Here is a 9229-nt window from a genome sequence, read left to right as displayed (position 1 = left end):
CTATAAAAAATGCAAAAAGTACACCCACGTTTTTTAAATTTAATTTTTGGGTAATCCTAACTTGTGCTCTAGGGGCACAAGTTAGCGACCAAATGAAGAAACGTTATCTTGAAAATTGTATATTGACTTTAATAAAAATATAAAATTAATTTTTTAATTATTTTTTCCAATACAAATTTTTTATAAATAGATTTCTTAACTTGTGTCCCTAGGACACAAGTTAGCATTACCCTTAATTTTTAAAGATTTATAATTTTCTTTTTTAAATAATAGTTTAATGGTGCTGCACCGTGGCTGTAAAATACTTTAATATATTCAATCAAAATACTTTAAGGTGTTAAATCATATAAATAATTTAAATTTTACATACGCAGTTAACGAGAAACATTAATGTCGTTGTTGTCATTGTAAAAATAATTTTCACTGAAAGTTGATCATCCTTTTTTCTTAAAACAAATATCACTTTAATAAAACAAATTGTTTTAAAATAGATCTTATTTTGACTTTTCAAAAGTAATTGATGTATTCTATTGAGATTTCAAAGAATTTTTTTAAAAAATAATGATGTAATGATATAATTTTATCGGACCTCTAAGAGGACTCACCCTACAAAGTCAAAAGTCGTACGAATGGACCATATCATCACCTGAAATAGACCACGAGCGTAACACTCTAAAACTCATTTTTTTTATAAGTATAATTTTGCGGCATCACTGAATGTGATGACTTATTGGATATTTACGGATAACATCAATGGATTTTAACTCTTTTGATATGATACTCTCATATTCCTTATGTTTATGAGTGAGATCCCTCAAGAATGACCAATCTTGTGGCGGTGCAGAAGACACGGACTCTGTGAATGTTCCGCGTTCTAAGACTAATAAAGGAAAGAAAGCCTCAATCAGAACCACATTCCTTTTGCATGCGGATTTAGCTAAGTGTATGACTTTATTTGTCATGGTTCCCCACTATTATGGTTAGTGTTCGTTTGCGTGCAACCCAACAAACAAGGAAAGGATGCCTCTCAGGGCATCTGAGAGTATTACATGTTAATTCACGGATACTGATATTGATGTGATGATACTCGTACCCGTGAATATTCGTATAAACTAATAATTGTTCAAATCATTTAAATATTATTTTCTTGAATAAAAAACTATTATTATTATTATTATTATTATTATTATTATTATTATTATTATTATTATTATTATTATTATTATTTTGTTGAATCTAGTATAATTATGTCGTAGAAGAATAGATACGATGAATACGGTTTATTTTGTTGTTATTATTATTATTATTATTATTATTATTTTGTTAAATTTAAAATTATTTTTATATTGAATAAATAAATTTTAATTAATTATAACTTTTATATATATATATATATATATATATATATATATATATATATATATATATATATATATATATATATATATATATATATATATATATATATATAGACAATAGTATTCATTGATACCAGTAAATATCCGTAGATATCTTAAAATGCACGATATCCATATATTGGATACCCACACCGGTATGGGACAAATACATGTATAATATTTATTCAACGGGACGGATAGCGGATACATGTAACATATTTATTCAACGAATCACATGATAATCTAGCTGTGTGTGATTGCTTTTTTAATGAAATGTAGCATTCTGAGCTACGTAAATAGTAAATATGGTGTCACAGTAAATATCTGTAGATATCTTAAAATGCACGATATCCATATATTGGATACCCACACAGGTATGGGACAAATACATGTATCATATTTATTCAACCGGACGGGTAGCAGATACATGTAACATATTTATTCAACGAATCACATGATAATCTAGCTGTGTGTGATTGCTTTTTTAATGAAATGTAGCATTCTGAGCTACGTAAATAGTAAATATGGTGTCACATTAAATAAAAATTGGATAAAAAAACTCAATGTAAAAATTCTTAAACAAATATTGTGACTATTTAATCTCATAAGTCAAAGTAGAAAAATCCCTATATTCCACCTGAGTTGAAGATTTAGATACAATAGTTTATTTTTTAGAATTTAAAGAAATGAAAAAATGATCCATGTATCACATAATAATTGGATATAATCTTTCTATTTTTAGGGCATCTTATCCAATACGAGTCATCGAAATCTGACAGTTTTAATGAACTAAAAGTTAGAAGAAAAATTATTTTTGCAGAAGATTTAAGGTACTTTTATATTATGGTAATATTTACATAATGAGGATACTACTACAAATATACCAATTTTATCTCGGAAGTGAAAGGGAGTTTATCCCGGTTGTAAAGGCGAGACAACGGAGGGCATCATAAAAATCTCCACCTTACCCCTCGGTTAGAACCGAGGGGATAAGTGAAAAGTTCATTGGTTCATTCCCCAACAATAATATTTTTTTAAAAAAATGTAGCGCGCAGCCTCTTGGCGTTTGTTAATAAACGAGAGAAATATGCACCTATTTTCGTCGAATTTTGTAAATAAACGAGGGGAATAAACAAATACTTTTTTTTTGTTTTAAATCTCATTTTTAATGAACTTGGATCATTTTTTTTACACAAAACCTACATAATAATGTAATAGAATAAGATTATTTGTATTTTATACAGAACATAACTTAGAATACCAAATTTACATTATTTACAAAACAAAATGTACAATGCTTACAATATTTAGAATGATATTTGAGATACACAAAATCTCTATCAAGAGAATATATACATATTTGCACCTATAATGTCAAAACATATATGTGAAGACAAGCTTCCAACATGTTTTGATCAAGACAATATCTCAATTTTAAACCTCCATGTCAAATGAAGAAGGAAAGAGAAGGGTCTTATCAAAACTTTATTCAAAACTTTCATGGATCAAGTTTTAAGGGATATGAATTTCTTGACATATACACTCTTAGTGTTCAAAGTTTTTGATCATGCATTATGCCTTTTTTAAAACCTTTGTTATAGCATCATTTTTGGTTTTGGATGAAAAATTGGTTGATTACATATTTTTGGTATTTTAACTTAGAAATTTTTAAACATTTCTTCATGCACCAGTCGATTGGTGTTTTGATACAATCGATTGGATAAAACTTCTATTTTTGAAAGAATTCATTTTTATGTTGAGCCAAACGATTGGTATTGTGAAGCAATCAATTCGTCTAAGTTAATTTTTTCAATTTTTGTCTTATGTAAATCGATTGGTCCTTCCAGTCAATTGATTGATCCTGTTTAATTTTTGAAAAAATTGAAACGAATTCATTCACTCTTTACACCATTTCACCATATCTCTTCATGGAAATCTTCACATTATTTCACTAACAATTCTCCAGACTTTCTGTAACCATTTCCATGAGGTTTCGAAAGGATGATTTCATCACTATAAATACAATTAAAAATTTCATTTTACACTTATATCTTTCAATCTAATCAAAAATATTTTTGCATATTTTTCAACAGAATTTTATACTAAGATACTTTTTGAAATACATTTCTATATCATATTAAACAAAGTATCTTTGAGCACTTAAAGAATATTTATTCTTGAATCTTCATATTTTGAAAGATAAGAAGATTTTAATCATTTGATTAAATCTTGTCTATTTTACAAACATACTTCTTATACAAATTATTATTGTAAATTCCTAAGTATCAAGGATTATTTGATATTAGGTGTGGTTACTTATCATCCATGATTGTTGGAGATAAGGTTCAAGAAAAGGGAGGATTATTTTCTTTTCTTGTGAAACAAGTTTCAAGAGGATTGTTCTTGATAACTTGGTTAGAGGCTTGTTTAGAAAGATCTAACTATAATAAAATCTCTTACATGTTGTGAGGGGACTGGAGTATTATCGGATTGTAAGGGGAATCGGGATAATTTATGGTGTTCTTTATTTTATGCACTTTACCGCTTTCATCGCCTAACCTAATCAGAAAAGAAAGAATTAATATCCATAAAAATAGGATAAATTTTTTAAAGTCCTAATTTATCCCTCTCTTAGGCTTATTCATAACTTACAATTGGAATCAGAGCGGATTATTGATAACTTGCTCCTAAGATCCAGAAGATGACTTCCGTAAGTGCAAATCTTGTTTTTAAAGATGGTGGAAGTAGCAATAAACCACCACTATTTTCCGGTGAATATTTTGACTTCTGAAAAATACGCATGAAGGCACATTTAGAAGCACAAGGAGAAGAAATTTGAGATGCCGTTGAAAATGGTCCATTTGTTCCCATGAGTGTTGTCAACTATGTAGGGACGGTAAAGATTAAGAGCTCATTGGACGATGACGATAAAAAAAAATTCAACAAAAATGAAATCAATATACTTCAGAGTGCTCTTAGCATGGATGAAATTTTCCATATTTCTCAGTGTGCAACCACAAAGGAAAATTTGGATACTTTAGTTGAAACGCATGAAGGAACCGCTGAAGTAAAAAGGTCCAGACTAAACACCTTAAGTCAAGAATACAAGATGTTCAAAATGCAGCCCGGAGAATCCATCATCGCATTACAAAAGAGTTTGTACACTTGACAAATCACTTGATGTCTCTTGGTAAGACCTTTACTAACGATGATCTTAATCTTAAAATGCTTAGATCTTTAACCAAGGAATGGCAACCAAAAGTAACGGCAATATCGAAAAAGAAAATTCGTTCTACCATGACTTTCGGATCATTGTTTGGAAAACTACAAGAACATGAACTTGAACTCGGGAGAATTGAAAAACATGAGAATCAAGAGACAAAATAAAAAGGCATTGCTTTGAAAGTTGTCTCAAAAGAAGAACAAGAAAATAATGCTCCGGAAGAAGATGAAAACTTCATGCTCCTTGTAAAAAGGCTTGGTAAGTTTTTTGGTAATAAGGAACAATCCTTGAATTATGCAAAAAGAACAAAATTTTTCAGGAAAAAAGATACTTCTACGTCAACACCAAATGTCACTTGCTATGAATGTGGAAAGCAAGGACACATAAAGGCAGATTGTCCAAAATTCACCAAGAAGAATGTCTTCCAAAGTAGAAAGGACTCAAAATCTAAAAGAGTATACATTGCGTGGGAAGATAATGAAGTAAGTCCATCATCTGACTCGGAAAGTGACGAATGTGCAAACCTTACCTTGATGACTTCACATCATTCCGATAATGAAGATGAAGAGGTTAGTAATAAATTTTCCATTTATGATAATTATGCACAAGGTGACATAGATGGACTTCTAAATGAATGCAAAATTCTGTATAAAATGGTATCTAATCAAAAGAAACAAATCTTATATCTTGACGAAAAGATTGACACCATGAAAAAAGATTTTAAAGTCGAAAAACAAAACTTTGTTAATGAACAAAAACATAATTTTGTATGCAAAGAATGTGAATCTCTCTCTTTCCAAATTGTCCAATTAAAAAGAGTCATTGAAAGATATGAAAAGGGACAAATTGGATTGGATGGTGCCCTTAGTCTACAAAGATATGAAAACGATAAAAGTGGACTTGGGTATTCTATATTTAATAAACCAAGTTCTAGTAAAACCATCTTTTTTAAGGCTAGTGACAAATCCAATAAAGAAAGAGTGAACAAAGCAAACAATGTTCATCATTATCCTAAAAGGAAAAAATTTGTAAAGAAGAAATCTTATGTTCCTAGATATAAAAGTAATTTTGTTCCCACTTGTTTCTATTATGGTATAAGTGGTCACACACCTAATGCTTGCTATGTAAGGAGTTTTAGTATGACAAGTGGGAATTATGTGTGGGTCAAGAAAGGAAATAATTATGAAGGACCCAAAGAAATTTGTGTACCTAACGAAACCTAATTTGTTTTATAGGTATACTTAAAGATCACTACAAATCTATGGTATAATATTCTCCTTTAGAATTCCTTACGAATGGTCATGATCAGTGATAGAATATTTACCTCTTGTGACGATTGAAACCTTTGGTGCAGATCTCTTGTGACGATCAAAACCTTTGATGCAGATCCACGGAGCGATCACGAACGTTGAACGATGACAACGTCTCTACTCAGTCCACACGAACGGATTCCTTCAATCTCAATGCTAGCTGGTACGAATGAAGGCTTTGAGTGAGAGAGAGAGAGAGAGAGAGAGAGAGAGAGAGAGAGAGAGAGAACGAAAATAATGCAACCGCAATGAATGCTTCTGCACAAGGGTTCTATTTACAGAACCACTTGTGTGGGCTTCAAGCTAAAAGCCCACTTAAGTGTATTTTGGCCCATATCTTATAATATGCCCAAAATCACTCAAGTCCATGGTACTTTACCATATTTCGTATTCTACTCAAGTACATCGTACCTTACGATGTTCTATAATTCACTTAAGGGCACCATACCTTACGGTATTCCTTAGTTACTCTATCTCTCATCAATCCGTCCTTTGTGTGTGACCCTATAGGTTTTCGTGACGTTGGCAATTATATTAAATCACGCATTTAACATAATAAACAGTGAGCGGTATCTAGCAACACATCACTGCTACCCAAGACACGAAAATATCATGTGATCTGACAAAACCTTCTGTGATAATACTTATGTATAATTACCCTTTTACCCTTATGTCTATATTGAACACAAGGCATAGACCGTGTCATCCTTGTCCAGTTCAATATTGGGCCCATAGACATTTATCCTGTTATGCAGGATGGGCAAATTCCATCTAGGTCACTCATGTCCCTCAGCATGCTTCTTGGAGTACCCATCAACTGTCTTTATGGTTATCCAGTTATGGACAATGTTGGATCAGCAATAAAGCACTCGACTCTACATCTAGGGTCCATAGTGGTTTCAGGTCGAAGAGTGGTATACACCATTATCACCATGAGAATAACTTATGACACTTTGCATAATTTTCTATATAGTATTCTCATAGCGGGTCAATCCGGTATAAATATTACTCCTAATATTCATACCTATGTTTAAGACTTGATAACTCTTTATCCATGATCCATGAGATGTGATCATCAGTCTACAAACATAATAGTCTTAATGCTTTAATGTTATCCCACTTCACACTAAAGCTCGACTACGGATACTTTAAGAATAGTGTCCTTATGTTTAATGTGATCTCATGATTAAGTCATACTTGATACATTAAACAGACTAGCTATTCTAGGGACTTTATTAAACAAACGTAATAAAGAAAAAGCCTTTTATCATTAATAAATAATTCGATACAAGTACCAAAAGTATTGGCCTCTAGGGCTTACACCAACACTAAGCATATGACGGGAGATATCAACAAATTTTTAAATCTAGTGCTTAAGGCCAAGGGATATGTCACTTATGGTGAGAACAACAGAGGAAAGATTCTTGGCATATGCAAAGTTGGAGCACCTCATTTCACATCCATTTAAGATGTTCTCTATGTTGAAGGACTAAAGCACAATCTTCTAAGCATTAGCCAACTTTGTGACAAAGGTTTCAAGATCAAGTTCACCAAGGATGAATGCTTGATTGAAGACAAAGTCACTCATGAGGTAAAACTAATAGGTAAGAGAATTAATAATATATTTATGATTTCCCTAGATGATGTATCTTTGAAAGTAAAATGTCTCATGGTAAACAACAATGACTCATGACTATGGCATAAAAGAATTGCTCATATTCATATGGAACATTTAAATAAACTAGTCAAGTATGATCTTGTTATTGGTTTACCTAAGATAAAGTTTGTCAAAGATAAATCATGTGATGCTTGTCAAAAGGGAAAATAAACCAAATCAACTTTCAAACCTAAGAATGTGGTGTCCACTTCAAGACCACTATAATTGTTGCATATGGACTTATTTGGTCCATCAAGAACAAAAAGCTTCAGAGGTAATGTATATGCATTAGTTATTGTTGATGATTTTTATAGATACTCTTGGACATTATTTTTAGTGCAGAAAAATGATGCATTCAAGGCATTCAAGAAGTATGCAACTCAAAATCAAAATGATAAATCACTAAAAATTGCCTCCATAAGAAGCAGTCACGGTGGAGAGTTCCAAAATGCCTGTTTTGAAGAGTTCTGTGAAGAACATGGAATCTTTCGTGATTTTTCATAACCAAAGACTCCTCGACAAAATGGAATGGTGGAAAGAAAGAATATGTCTCTAGTAGAACTTGCAATAACAATGCTTAGTGATTCAAATCTACCAAAATACTTATGGGCGGATACAGTAAGCACGATATTCTATGTAAGTAATTGAGTTATTATTAGACATATTTTGAAAAGTACTCCATATGAACTCTTCAAGGGAAGAAAACCAAACATTGATCACTTTCACATATTTGGATGCAAGTTCTTTGTCCTAAACAATGACAAACACAATCTCAGTAAGTTTGACGAGAAGTCCGATGAAGGTATTTTTCTAGGATATTCTCTTACTAGTAAAGCATATAGGATCTATAATAAAATAAATTTAACTATATAAGAATCAATGCATGTTTCCTTTGATGAATCAAACACATCTAAGGAGGATATAGTTGTTTGTGATGATGATGATATGTTAGAAATTCATATGGAAGATGCTACCAAAGTTAACAAAGATGAACAATTGGGATGCAAAGAGAAATTAATCCAACAAGAGTCAAATCAAAAGGATCTTACTTAAGAATGGAGAACACATAAAGATCATCCTATTGAGAAAGTTATTGGAGACATAAATCAAGGAGTATCTACCTGTTTAAATCTTAAAGATGCTTGTCTTAATATGGATTTTGTTTCTCAAATATAACCTTTTAAAGTAAAAGATGCCTTAGATGATGACGAATGGATTCTAGCCATGCAAGAAGAACTAAATCAATTTGAAAGAAATAAAGTTTGGGATTTAGTTCCTAGACCAAAAGGTAAACATATTATTGACACTAAATGGATTTTTAAAAACAAGTTAGATGAAAATGGTATCATTGTAAGGAACAAGGAAAGATTAGTAGCCCAAGGCTATAATCAAGAGGAAGGTATAAATTTTGAGGAAACATTTGCTCTAGTTTCTAGATTATAAGCAATTAGATTATTGTTAGCATATGCTTGCTCTTTGAATTTTCAGTTGTACCAAATAGACGTCAAAATAACCTTCCTAAATGGATACATACTTGAAGAAGTTTATGTAATTCAACCTCCAGGATTCGAAGACTTAAGACATCCGAATCATGTCTACATACTCAAAAATGCTTTGTATGGATTGAAGCAAGCACCAAGAG

The sequence above is a fragment of the Lathyrus oleraceus genome, chromosome 4, assembly GCF_024323335.1.
Source record: "Lathyrus oleraceus cultivar Zhongwan6 chromosome 4, CAAS_Psat_ZW6_1.0, whole genome shotgun sequence".
NCBI lineage: Eukaryota > Viridiplantae > Streptophyta > Magnoliopsida > Fabales > Fabaceae > Lathyrus > Lathyrus oleraceus.
The sequence above is the reverse complement of the archived record's forward strand: the minus strand, read 5'-3'. Positions refer to the sequence as shown.